This window comes from Ciconia boyciana, chromosome 2 (genome assembly GCF_034638445.1).
Source record: "Ciconia boyciana chromosome 2, ASM3463844v1, whole genome shotgun sequence".
NCBI classification, from domain to species: Eukaryota; Metazoa; Chordata; class Aves; order Ciconiiformes; family Ciconiidae; genus Ciconia; species Ciconia boyciana.
In genome coordinates, this window is record NC_132935.1 from 165,035,321 (window position 1) to 165,049,483 (window position 14,163).

Genomic DNA, 14,163 nt, shown 5'->3' on the forward strand with positions numbered 1-14,163 from the left:
TAATATCAGTAATTCCTGGTTTCCTCTGCTTTACTTGAATGCGCACTTGCCTTTGGGACAAAGGGGGGATCAAACTCAAAATAGATTATGAAGCAAAAAGGAAAATTGCTAGTTTGTGTAAGAGTCAGAGGAACATCTTTGAAGAGGAGTTTGCAACTCACAGTGTTAACTCAACTTAATTGAAATCGCTGATATTGCAATCTTCATCCATCTAAATCTGGGGGGGGGGAGGGAAGAAAAGAAAAGAAAAAAAGAACTGATCAATATTCTTTACAAGTGCTTTATTTTGTTTAGAAGTGACAACATTCATTACTGCTCCACTTATAAATCACTTTACACATTAACATAGCACAACCAAATTGCTTCTCATTCTCTCTGAGAATCATTAGTAACACTCCAAATCTCAGATAATTATATCTTAGTTTTTTTAAAACACCACCGGTGTCACTTTTAAGGCTTTCTAGAAACTGTTGTTGGGGAAGAAAAAAAGGACAACTTTTCAAGTCTCATTTGCATATGATTCCCATAAGATAACTTGTTCTCCAAGAATTCAGTTGAAATACAACAAGAAAATGCCCTAACTCTCAAAGCTTTATTGGAACTCTCCTTCCAACTCTAGGAGTAATAACACTATCTATATTACATTCCTGAATAATAAAGATTTCTTTCTACCTTCCTGCATTTAGTTTTGTTTTAAGTTTTGCAGTGGAAAGAAATCTTTCTGTTTAAAGCTCTCTTGGCTTCTACACTGCTCTCCTCTAAATCTGACTTCTGTTTCTGAAAACTTGGAAAAATCCCTTTGGCTACTGAGCTCATACAACAAAATATAAATGTATAGCTAATTACGAGGATATGCAAACGGTCATCTTCTAAAAGTCATCTTCTAAATTTCGGGTTGGTTTTGATTGAATTGTGAACATACCTACATTCTACTTGTGGTTTATTCTGGAGAGTACTGTACCTACACGCCCATCAGTATAACTATTTGTATAATCATGTTCAGCCCTCCCCAGACAAAAGGAATCAGATTGGAAAAGACATCTTATGGAAAACATTAATGCTAATTGCATAAATTTGAATAAAACTGGTTAAGGAACAATTTATGCAAGCAGTGGAAAGGGCAAAAGCTTTTGGCCACAGGGGTTAAGTAACAGCTGGAATCAGGATGGGGAAAGAACATGAATGAGCTTCATCATATCTGATTTCAGCATCATTTAATCTTCTGCTAATCCAAGGGTCTATAAAATAGACTTTAAATTAATATGAGTGAAACTCCAACAATTTTATTCCGAAGGGATCACATAAAAAGTGTTCGTTCTAATTCCAGGAACTCTTTCTTTAGGTATCTCTAACCAAATATCCCCTTAAACACACACATAAACATAAAAGAACATATTATTTTAAAAAATATTTAATTAAACTGTTTTATTTTGATTTCTCTTTTTCAGCTGTTAGAAACAAAATGCAGAAAGCACTCTTTCCATTCTAGCTGCTTTTCACCACTTACATTATGATGGGAAAATTGTCCTGACATGCTTCAGCTATAAAAAATATCTTAGAAAGCTTTGATCAATATCTATGAGATGTTTTGAAACACTTAGATGAAAGGTGTTATAAAGCTAAAAAATGTTATCCTTATTTGTACTCTGACACTAATATTTACCTTTAAGCTTGGACTTTTGGCAGAATTTTCAAACTCCGTTCCCATTTAAGGAAAGCAATTATGCACAACTTTCTAGCTGGGAAGAAACAGAGTGAACGTTCTCCATTTACTCTTCTTGTTAGTTATAGTTATCTTGACCTTCTCAAGAGAGCCACAGAGACATAATGCATCAGAATAATATTTGATCTGCTACCATATAATTAAGCTCATTGTAAGAGGGAATAAATAATACTTTTGAGAGAGAAAAAGCAGGTACTTAACTGTCCTGAAGAACATATCACTGAACATGCTAACAATTTCTTCTTGTCCCTTTCAACCCATCCACAACAACAACAAAAACATATTTTATACACGTTCACAATGTACAAAGTAAAAATAAAACCAGGAATATTTTACAATCTCAGTTCATACTTGAGTATAAGGAAGAAATGAGTGTATGGCAAGAACAAACAGTTCAGCTAGGCTTTCTGATTTCTGCCAGTGTTTTCTTACAGAATTATTTGCTTTCTCTGTGCTCCAGCTTCCTTATCTGAACAACAGAGAAATCAGTCTTCACCCTCCTGGCAACAGTTTTAGGAGGCTGATTTGGCATTTGCAATATGCCCATCTATGGGAGGTTTTTTAAATGTAAAATATGTCTTCTCTTTTTTCTGACTCATTTTGTTAATGCATTAGTGTTTCACCTCTGAATTCTGTAGTTTAACTAGAATAACCTTGCATCAATTTGCAATCCAATATGGTTTTAGTTACGCTAGTTTTCAAGTTGCTTGAAGTATGCACATGGGTTTATCAGGATTCAAAATTCATCTAACAGAGACAAGCCAAACTCCTTCGTGGTTTAGGATGACCGTCACAGTTAAACGTAATCTTGTCTAAGCTCTCCTTTTTTGTCCTTGACTTTGTCACACAGACTCTGCCAAGATCAACCTCTCCTCCATTAATCTGCCATTTCACAGGGATGCTTGCCAAATCCAGTTGCTTTTCCTCATCTCAAAAATTTCTAAATTCCATCCATCTCTACAGCTCCACTAAGCCCAGATGTAGATGGTTGTTGTCCCTCATCATTGCTGTTTCAAGCTTTAATGCTCTTTAATTTCATTAGGTCTCATAGCACTTCCAGAGAACTTCTAATAAAACATTGCAGTATCATTTCTCACCCTCTGGCTTGACGAGCCACCCATGGAGGTGATCAAACACCACTGTGGTGGATTTGATTTCATTCAAGCTTTTCTTTCACCTTTTGTTTTGAATTCAAAGCACACTACCTGCACCCCCTTGCCTTGCAGCCTTTCTCCAACTCCATTCTCACCATTTCTCCTCTTTCTCCCTCTCTTTGCCCCCATGCCTCTCAAGGCATGGAGTGAAATGGGGCTGGAAAGGAAAAGAGAAGGGGTGAGGAAAGGGACTGAGCAGTCAACTACAACTCAAGGGTATGGCTGTGCTGCACAATGGGTAATGCTAACATTCTTAAATCCACTGTTGGAGTAATGAACTATGATTGTTCCCAGGTGACTAGCTTCTCTTCATTAAAACTATGACTAAAAGACAAGAAAAACAATCAAATCCATATATTTCTCCATGTTTATCACCTAGCCTCTGCAGGAATTTTGCTAGCCCCAACAAACACTGCCCAATTTTGAATCACTTCATCTTCTCTACCCAGAGAGGGAAAGGAAATGCAGTTTTACATGTAGCAAAGGAAGGCAGAGACGCATAGTTTGAATCGTGGCTGCAAGGAACTGATAAAGCACTCATAAAAAAATTCAGTGTTGTAATCTAACTCCATACACATAACGTATACCAAAGAAATGAGAGAGACTGATGCGGTTCATGGTAAGCAGGTCAGACAAGCTGAATGTAATATTTCTTGGATGGCTCCCACAGCGGTGAGAGTTTTTCAAAACTTTAAAGTGTGTGAGCAAATGTGACTTTTCTTCCCCTAACTGGCACTTTGCAGCCAGGGAGGTAGCTCTGGGGGTGATCAGAGCAGTTGCTGCTCTGAGGAAAACTTCCGAGGGATGGTGAACACATTTTTAGGTATTTAAAAGACATAACAATGTAGAGGGAGCATCTCTCCAAGTAGGGCTTCTGTAAGTCATTTTACTGGGGAGAGTTTTTGAGGAAGAGCTGGCTTTCACTGAGAAACACAAAATCACAAATGCAAAGCCGCTCCCACTCTCACTGCCAAGTACTTCATTCAGCCACACTTATTTTCCGGATTATATGAGATGCTCTTCATGACTCTGGCAAAAGCAACAGACCATGGCTGTGGACACTGTGGGAGATTATACTTTTCTTTGCTTCTGTTTGTGGTCTCAGATGCCTGCAGCAAATAAGCTGTTCCGCCATTCACTCTCATACATATCCACATCTTTAGTCCATGTATCATGACAGGGCCAGGCTTCCTGAACACATGCCTCTTGGACAGCCTGGGGACATAACAAATATCCAGAACGTCTGCAAGTTATAAATGTCAAACACCTCACAGCTTGAACTGAAGTCAATACATTTAGAAGAAGGGGTAGAGATAGCGCGACTAAAATTTTGTGAGATTTAGTTAGTGATGCCATGACACTGACCTTGCAATAACATGCCAAATCACTCACAGCTGGACGTGAGAGAAGGATCCATAGACTGTAACTACAGAAGTAAATAATAAAATAGGTCAGAAACCTTTCTTTGGCCTTGAGAATGAGTAACATATCACAGCTCACATACAGATAACTGAATTCAGTTCTTCCCCTCAAATGAATGTGGTCGCATCATCCTTCCTGCCTGCTGGGAACAGCTCCAGGACTGTGCTACTCCTTAGATCATGACTGGGTAAAGTCTTGGAACCAGCTGGTTTGTACGGGACAGAGCCATCCGAGGAAGAGGGATAAGAAGTTAATAGCATTGGCTATCATATGGCCATGCTCAAGTCTAACCCTGAAGCCTAACCCTAAAACCTAGCCCTATTTAGTTTGCTGGTTTAGCATTAGTACAATAAATAAATAAATAAATAATTTTCCATCAGTGTGCACCCTTCTGTCCATGTGCAAATATTATCAGACCAATCTTTCCAGTATCACACAGATGTTTCTGTTTTGCCTCCATCAATCATGTTCCTTATAATTGATTTCCTAATTAGTCTATGTCAGCTCACAAATGTTTTTGTGCTGTATTTCTCAGTCATACTTGTTTTCACATGACAGAGAAGACTAATTCTGCCCACCCCAGGAGTTACTACATGAAAAGCTTCAGTCTGGGCTCAACCAGTGTTTAGACTATATGATTACAATGGTTCCTTGTGGGCTTGCAAGTACAAAACATTGTCTCAAAATCGCTCTTGAAATGACCTTGCAGAGTTTTTTATTTTTTTGGATAAATTTCCTTTATAATTATATATTTACAATATAGTATTTATGAACTTCAGTAAAAATATCCTTGAATTAAATGGATACTTGTTTATTATCACCCAGTATGTTTTCTTTTGATGTATTAGGATGTAGAGCAGAATGATTTATAGCACATCATCAGTCAGTACAGTAGATTATCTCAGCTTGGAAGAATAATAATAAAAAATTAATAAATGCATGCAATATTTTGCAGTATAATAAGAACAACTATTTAAATAGCTTGATTTAATCAGGCACAGGCTATCCTGGTTTCAGATGAACACTATGTTCTTTCCTGAGGCATATAAAAAAAAAAACCTCGTAACGTAAAAAAATGAAGCCGTAAAAGCAAATCTGTCCTTCAGTAAGCACTTTCAAGATTTCTGGGCTACTTATAGTCAGCTTTATATTTAGAACTAAACTGAACTTTTTTACTTAAAAAAAGAGGAAGGTGAAGTACAATACTGTACTTATTATCAAAGAAATATACACTGTATTTCTTTGATAATAAAGTTGAAGTACATCACTGTGCAATTATCAAAGAAAAATATTTAGGTTAATATGAATGTTTTTTTCAGATTTCACAAATGAGAACCAGGAAAATGCCACCTTTTGGATCAGATTTGGGCTGAGAAATGTCTTTATGTCTAAAACTTAACATTTTTATTGAGAAGGAAAGCTATATTCCACAGAATTAACCTTAAGAATATTTCACTTTATAGATGTAATAGACACAGCACACTACCTATAGAAGTAGTAATCTCCAGAAGGTTTTCCACTCAACCTCTCTTGGATGCTCCTTTTAGGGTAATATAAATTACCCTCTGGAGGTGCCTTATTCTCTCCTTCAACAATAAAGGGTGGCTGGGGTGACTAGGTAAGTTGGACAGCTAATTTCAGACACTTGTGTTATGAATCCAACCCCTAAGGAAGAAATAACACCCTATATATGCACAAAGCTGTGAATTTAATTTCTCTTCCTTCATGTTGTACAGGATATTTCACACAAATATAATTGATGATGTGGGAGGAAAATAATGGGGGGGGGACGTCCATAATTCCAACATTTTTCTGCTATTAAGATGCATCTGTCAGCTGAATACTCACTTGGAGGAAGCAGGAGTCCACTTTTTCCTTTGCACATTTAAAACTGGACCACAAGTAAACACTAAATCTTACTGGAAGAAACAGTTGAGGATCTGCGGTGTACACTGTTAGATTATTTGGAGGTCAAAACCAATCAATTTCAAAGTCAGCGGTAGGACAGCTATGTTACATAAGATGCAAAATGACTGAAATAGCACTATCACAAGGACTCTGTGAAACTGTTGTATAGAAAAAAGCTATATAAAGACAAAGCATTATTTATTTACTATGTTGATTCCACTTATTTTTCCTCAATTTCTTTTCAAAATTAGGACAAGAAGGTAAGTGCAAGAAAAAAGCAATCCAAGCCATCTACTCTGAAGTCCTTCAGAGGAAGCTGTTTCTCTCCTTGTCAAGAGCAGTGATTTGTGTTCATTCCTCATTATACAGACAATTTTAAGGAGACAGGACCTAACCCAGAGCTGTGTAGAATATAGTGCTGAGATGTGTGTAGGTGTGCCTGAATGTGCTTGCAAATGGTATAGCTTTCACTAAAAAGCAGCAGATATTCTGCTTATAGCAAGCTGAAGATAAGCTACAATATCAAACCTAATAAAGGTCTAATAAAACTGTACCCTGAATGGGTCTGATCTGCTATACAAGCCCAGGACACATCTGCACAGTGCATAACCAGCAGGAGAGCTGGACAGGAGTACCACAACCAGCAGCACCACAGCAATCTGCTGTGCCCAGTGACATTAACCAACATTTCTGCTGGTAAATGAGTCCCTTCTGCCCCTCACCAAGAATTAGCCATTTAAATAACTTTATACTCTGCTTTTATCCTTCCTCTTAGTGCATTTTGACCTCCCTAACAACATCATCACAAATTCAGATTCATGATCGGTGTACTTATAAAAAACTCATAACTTTAAGAACTAGGCTAAGACAGTCTAAGGTAAAAGACATGGCAATCACAGCAGGGAGTTTCATACTACCTAGAAAGAAAAAGGGAGCTGCATTTCCCTTCTCAATTATGAACAGTCTCATTTGGTCTGATTGAAATCCCTGCTTCCTCAGTTTCCTCTGCCTCAGCCATGTGGGACCCATGAGAAACTCATTCCAAACACACAAAATTGTGCTTTAGTTGAAAGATTCCAGAATCTATGTTGTCTTTGAGAAAAGCAAGTTTAAGGCTTCATTTCTGCACAGCTGCTGGAATGGTCAATGGAAATTAGAAACTTAGGTGGGTAAATTGTGCTTAGTATCTTTCCAGTGCTCCCAGCAGAGTATAGGAGAAATAGCACAAAAGCAAGGTCAGTGCCTGTGACTCACAGGGTTCAATTTTCTTCAAAGCAAGGAAAAAGCAGAAAATAAAAAAAAAGAAAAAAAAAGAAAAAAAAAGAAAAAAGAAGAAGAAATTATATTTTTCTATTAAAAGTCATGCAAAAACAGAAAGGACATGATTTTAAAAAAAAGATAGTTTAGAAGTCATTCTAAGATACTTAAGAGTTGGAGTTGTCTCATCTTCTTGTAGATGTATGCAGCAGAGATACTTTCAGTAACCAAAACCGCAAGGCTGGTCAGTCTTTCTGGATTCAGTAGGAAGAAATAGGCACCTTAAAGATGCACTTCACTGAACATGTTTTGGATGTCTACCTTAGGACCAGCTAAATCTTCCTATATTTTACCAGATGAATTCTAAACTCCAAATCTTTTGTGAAGGTTCCAATAAAAAATTTGAAAAGAGAAAATGTATTGGAAGAACAGCCTTTCCCACAAAATGCCATTGTTTTCTTTGTGTTGATTCCAAACACAAGCAAGCATGAAAAAAAAGTTAGTGATGGACTGAATCATCCTCTGAAACAAGAGCATCAGTCCGAGCAGCCTCCTTGCATGCCAAACATGCACAGAGTGATGCAGCCAACCCCAAAGGAAGGCAATTGGGTGACAATATTTTGAGGGAATATTGGGCATGCAGTGCATCTTCCTCCTTTACAGAACCTGACATTAATCTGATGTGAGTCGTTTGGAAGAAATAACCTTGTATGCAATAAGATGAACTTCATATCGGCTTGTTTATTGTGCTATTTTCTTTATGACCTTATTGGTTTCAGTTAAACATTTTTTTTTCTTTCTGGAAAACAGACAAAAGGAAAAAGAAGTGAACTTCTCGCCAGAAGACACTTGAGTTGTTATAAGACAGTCAGATTCAAAAAGCTATTTGGGATGAGAACTATCCACCCTAATGTAGGTTCCAAGTGCTTAGGGGTTAAATTCAGCTTGCAGATTAAGAAATTTAGGTGTCTTCATGCAGGTGTCCAGATGAGAGCTGGTTGTCTGACTTCGCATTATAATTAATAGATATCTAGTCAATAGAGTTAATGAAGTTTAGAAAGCAATTCACCTCACCTAAAAACTAGACAACTGGACAACTGTAGCAGGATTCAGTTGACTAAATATAGACATCAGATGCTGCAGGGTATCCCAGTGTTGTTCCAAAAGGTTTAGGTTTCCCATAGGTCTTGTGTCACATCTGCCAGCCTTCCACTGATGTCTTAGATGTGAAGGCAACTGAACCTACATGTGATCACCTGAACTGTTCCGTAGACTCTATTGATTGTGCTGACTAGGTCTCTGCTTACTCTAATAGCAGTCTAGACACCTGTGGCAGTATAAGCCCACCAGACTGAAGCAAACAAGTTTGTTACTTAGATATAATACCTTTCAAGACCTCTAAACAAGCCTAAAAGGAAGTTGCTGATGTTGTGTAGGTCTTCAGTCCTGAAATGGTGACAACATGAAGATCACACAGCAATGGTGTTGTTGATGACGTAAGTAGCTGAACATCATCACAGTTTGACAAGAGTATTTTCTGGGTATGGTATTGAAGACAGTCTTTCTTTTATTTATTTTTTTTTTTAACCAAAGAGCAATCAGCATTTATCAGGTTCAGTGGTATTGGGACACAAGGAAAAGGTCAGAGCTGTGGATGTTCAAAGGTTTGAAGAGAAGATTTTATCCTATTGCCGTAGGCTGAGGTACCTAAAGCTACCTGTCCTTGATACAATACTTCTCTCCAAGTCTCTCTTAAAGAGTCAAAACTGTCAAGGCATATCACTGGGAAGTCATTAGGAAAAAAGTGGAACTGGAAGCTTGCTTGAAAAAATGAACAACATATCTCACGGTGAACCCATCACTCAAGGAGACAAGACTTCTAAGTGTTGATCATGGGCACAACAGCCCTTAGACCCAAAAGAACTGTAGTTCACTATCATGAAAAAAAACCACTTTGCTCTAAAGCAGTGATTTGAATTTGAATATATCTTTAAATTACTACTTACACTTTTTTCCTTTTGCCTACATGCTAAAATGGAAACTAAAAAATCTGGAAGAAAAAAAAAAAAAAGGAAAAAAAAAAACCAGAAAACTGCACTGAGAGATACTTAGAACAAGAGTTCAAATAAATTGATAGAAATTATGTTCCATGGTTTTCTGCCTTCCACCATGAAAAAGGAAAGGAGCTATTGGGTATTAAAGGGTTCTCAAGCCAAAAAATATTAGCTTCTGAGTGTGTGAGGGGCTCAGGAGTATTCAAATATGATGCAGACACTCAAGCAAAACGTGAATCACATATAAATTGGGAATGGAATTTCTGTGGCCCATCATCCAAAGCTGGGGTTATACTGGCTACTTTCTTGTTTAGCTCATTTCTAGCCACTAGCTGTTGCCCTCTTGATGACATCATTTTGCTGAACTGAAGACCTACCATGTCTATTCAACATATTTTGCTGCTGCATCAGTCTGGCAGCATAGGAATTCATGAGGATGACTTTACTGCGGTAATGGAAAATATGTCAAATGTATTGATTCAACTGCTTTCCTATTATAGTTCAAGGGAATGAGCCAACTATGCCAAGTGTTTTTAACTGCACTAATAGATGGTACAATGTGTTCTAGTACTAAATAAGAGCTTTACCTATTGTGATACTTGAGTGCTTATCCCGCTAGATGCAATCAATAGGAGACTCGTTCTTATGTTAACAGAATCCAAAAAGACTGTAGCACATTCTGGGTGGTTTAAAGCCATTAGCTAACCAAGCCACAAAGCAGCTCAAGGAGGAACAGTGTTATAGAAACACACCTAGGAAAAAATCAGAGACAAGGATCACTATGAATGTTGACTCCAGCAGTGCAAGGGCAAGGACAGATCATAAGAGGTGTTGGTACCTGTGCCTGGGTGCAGACCACTGTTCTGAACCAGGCCACTTAGCCTGGTTACTGTGAACGTGAGATGGTCATCCATGAAGCTTCAGAAGCTCAGCTACAATAGTACTACAATTCCTCTTGACACATACTTCCCAAAAGCCTGTTAGGTGCCAATGGAAACAGGCAGAAAGATGCTACAAGGCATGCATTAGCATCTTAATGCACTGTCTTGATGCCAGCCAGGATATATCCAGTCCAAAATTAGATTAGCAGTTCTCAGCTGCCAATCTGGTCAATGTGACTATGTGGTCCTGTCGTGGTTTAACCTCAGCCGGCAACCAAGCACCACACAGCTGCTCGCTCACCCTCCCTGTCCCAGTGGGATGGGGGAGAGAATCTGAAGAGCAAAAGTAAGAAAACTTGTGGGTTGAAATAAGAACAGTTTAATAATTGAAATAAAATAAAATAAAATAAAACAAAACAAAATAAAATAAAATAAAATAAAATAAAATAAAATATAATAAATATAATATAATATAATATAATATAATATAATATAATATAATATAATATAATAACTACTACTACTACTACTACTACTACTACTACTACTACTAATGTAATGAAAAGGAAAACAACAAGAGACAGAGAGGGGAACAAAACTTAGGAAAAACAAGTGAGGTAACCGCTCACCACCCACTGACTGACACCCAGCCAGTGCCCAAGCAGTGATCACTGTCCCCCGACCAACTCTCCCCCGTTTATATACTGAGCATGATGTCATATGGTATGGAATAACCCTTTGGCCAGTTTGGGTCAGCTGTCCTGGCTGTGCTCCCTCCCAGTTTCTCGTGCATCTCCTTGCTTGCAGAGTGTGGGAAGCTGAAAAGTCCTTGACTTAGTATAAACACTGCTTAGCAACAACTAAAACATCAGTGTGTTATCACATTATTCTCACGGTAATCCAAAACACAGCACTATACCAGCTACTAGGAAGAAAATTAACTCTATCCCAGCTGAAACCAGGACAAGTCCATATGAAATGAGCTGAAGACTTCTGCTCAGTTACTGGTGGACATGGAAGAATATAGACAATGAATTCTAGCTAGTATTTGAGCTTTTAAAATCCTAATCCTAAAATTTGATCAGAGTCTTTTTCGAATTCCACCAGAAAGTTCATTAATATTTAGATGTCAAAATGGAAAGAAGGAGAGGATCTTGGAAAAACCAAATGACAGACAGAAACATCTTGTTAAGCTGAGTGGAAGTCAGAAAAGAATGACATTTCAGAAGGAGCATAGTAGTGAAACAGACTGCTTAACCTGGGAGACACTCTTTATTATCATGATAAAATATCACATATATTCTCCTTCAATTGACTTCAATTCATGGGATTTCAGAGGTACTATTAAAAAAAATTTTACAGTAATACTTCTGGCACTCTGAAGTGCTGTAAAATAAATTTTAAAAAGATTAAAGATATAGAAGTATATATTGCTCCTTTGGTGTTAAGAATCAAAGGCTCTATCAGATCATCTGTCAAGAAGAAAAAAATGAACAGACATAGGTAAGGCCTAAAGTAATGTTATGTGAGAGGCATAACAGCAGATCAAAAGGTCAAAAGTGTTCCTCAGCACTGTTTGTTCAAGAGAAGGCATACCAGTTTCAGCAGTCAGCAGTACTCTAATGGAGTGAGGCAGCTAGTGTTATACTTAGCCACCTTTGCCCACTGTCCCACTTTAAATGAGCAAGTATCCACTCATAGTTCGGTTCACTGAAGTAGCCTTTGCCATAAATCAGTGATGCAAACTTGGCTCCAACTTGCATTTTTTGCACGGTTGGACAGTTTAATCATCAGTCCCTCACCTTCCAGCAAGATTCTGAAAGGCAGGAATATTTTGTTATACCATAATGAAGCAGATAGCAGATGTCATTGCCCCAGGAAACTGGGAAATGGAAGTTTTAAAGAATCAAAAATGAGCTGGAAGTACACATGTATTTCAGAAATGTTCAGGGTTCTCATAGTGTATGTTGAGTAATAATGTATTAATAATGAAGAATAGATTTAAGAATAATTATTAATTATGAGCTTCAAGGCTTAAACTTCCACAGAGGCAACCAGAAGACCTGTTTGTAGAGATCTCCAAAAGATCTGATGCAAGGGGTATAATATACCTAAGGCACCTGCAAAGGGTGCTTGCCTTGTACAATGAATGAGCAGAGATGCATATGCTGCTGTGGGAGGCACTAACAGGGTCTCCAGCACCACTTCTCTTTCCTGCAGCAGATCAAAATCTTCTGCCTGCAGCAAAGGTAGCAGGGCAAGAGTGCAAAGTTACCTCTTCCATTTGCACATCTTTTTGCAGGGTTCATATCTGCAAATGGCAAATAGATTTCAGCTATTAACAGGGGAACGTGGATTCACATCCCTCTTTTCAGCAGGGAATTAAGTGCATCTCCACTGAATTTCGGATGGTCCTAACACCACTCTTCATCAAGAGTTGCTTGAGGAAGCTAGAAGAAAATTAGCTTATTAAAGTAGCATTCAAAATCAGAAGACCATTAAGCATTAATTTAAAAATTAGAATTACATTTATGATCTGATAAGTGTCAGCTCTAAACAAGATGCATATTATTGCAAAAAAGACCCCCAGAAAACTCACCTCAAAAATCAGAACTTACTGTAGATGTTATATCAGCAAGAATTTGGTGAGAGGTGGAAAAGGATTGCACAGTCTGAGATCATTCTCTACCATCTTCAGCAGCTTGAAAAGCATTAATGCTTCGTGACACTACTAGAAACAGCTAAATGGTGAGTCACTGAAACAGAATTTCATAGCCTAAGTAGCAGGGAGTATGTTATACCGGGAGCTCTCTCCACTTCACAGAAAACAAATAAATAAATAAAAGTCATGCAAGTTATTTCATATCTCACTTGAAGGGACGCCACTCAATACCACTTTTGCAGGGTGAAGGGATCTTGAGGAAACATGAGTTACTTCTGCAGCAAGGTTAAGGTCTCTTTAGTTAGACAGAGTATCATCACAGAGCCTCTTTGTGCCTGAGAATCATACTCTATGGCTGCAATACATACTTGTCCTCTCAAACCCTGGGACTCCAATCAGGAGGTCTTCTAGCCCAGCAATGATGGGGAAGTACACAGAAGCCCAGTTCCTTCAAGGGTGGGATAAAGTCAGCACTGTGATGAGGCCCAGCCTGTACTGAAAGCAAGGGACTTCACTGTGGAAATTTAAGTGAGATGGTCGGACATAAAGCCTCAAAAAATGGATGCCATTCAATGGGTTGGGGGCATACAGGGCCACTCAGAGAGGAGATGCAAGCCATTTTGACCTGTTCCTGTGGTTTTAAGAAGTTAGGAAAACCCTATCAAAATATTTTAGATCAGTCATAGAATTAATCTCAATTCACTCTAAGGTTGTTATTCAGTTGCCTATAATAGGTATCTAAGTGTTACTGAAAATCCCCATGGATAAATTCAGCATCTACGTGGGGCTGACAGGTAGGAGACAGAACCTACAGGAGACTTGGAGGCTTCTGACAAGCAGGTGGGGGGCCCAAAGGGATATACTGGGTTATCTCAGATGGAACAAGATGCCTATTTTAAGTAAATGAATCCATCCATAGGTGCATGCAGTATAGGCATGCATCTCTGAATTAGTCCACCTACCTTGCTGCTATGTTCAAGGCAATGAACAAAATGCCTTTTGTTTTAACAAACAAAATTTTTACATTGTGCTTCACCTGCCATGTTTTAGGTGTCTACTTTAGGATGAGATAAATCATGTAATGAACTCAAGCTGCCTCTGC

The 14,163-nt window shown here is 38.1% G+C and overlaps 1 long non-coding RNA gene across 2 annotated transcripts; it reads right to left on the reverse strand.

The window, feature by feature from the left end:
- Positions 1-230: 230 nt before the first annotated feature.
- LOC140647195 (uncharacterized) lies at positions 231-13,121 on the reverse strand. 2 transcript variants are annotated; one of them, XR_012040695.1, is made up of 5 exons: positions 12,999-13,121; positions 10,357-10,732; positions 10,106-10,270; positions 4,243-4,303; positions 231-1,801 (listed from the first exon to the last, which is right to left on the reverse strand). It is a non-coding gene; the product is annotated as an uncharacterized lncRNA (long non-coding RNA). The 2 variants fall into 2 exon arrangements; XR_012040694.1 differs by having other exon boundaries at positions 231-4,092.
- Positions 13,122-14,163: the final 1,042 nt, after the last annotated feature.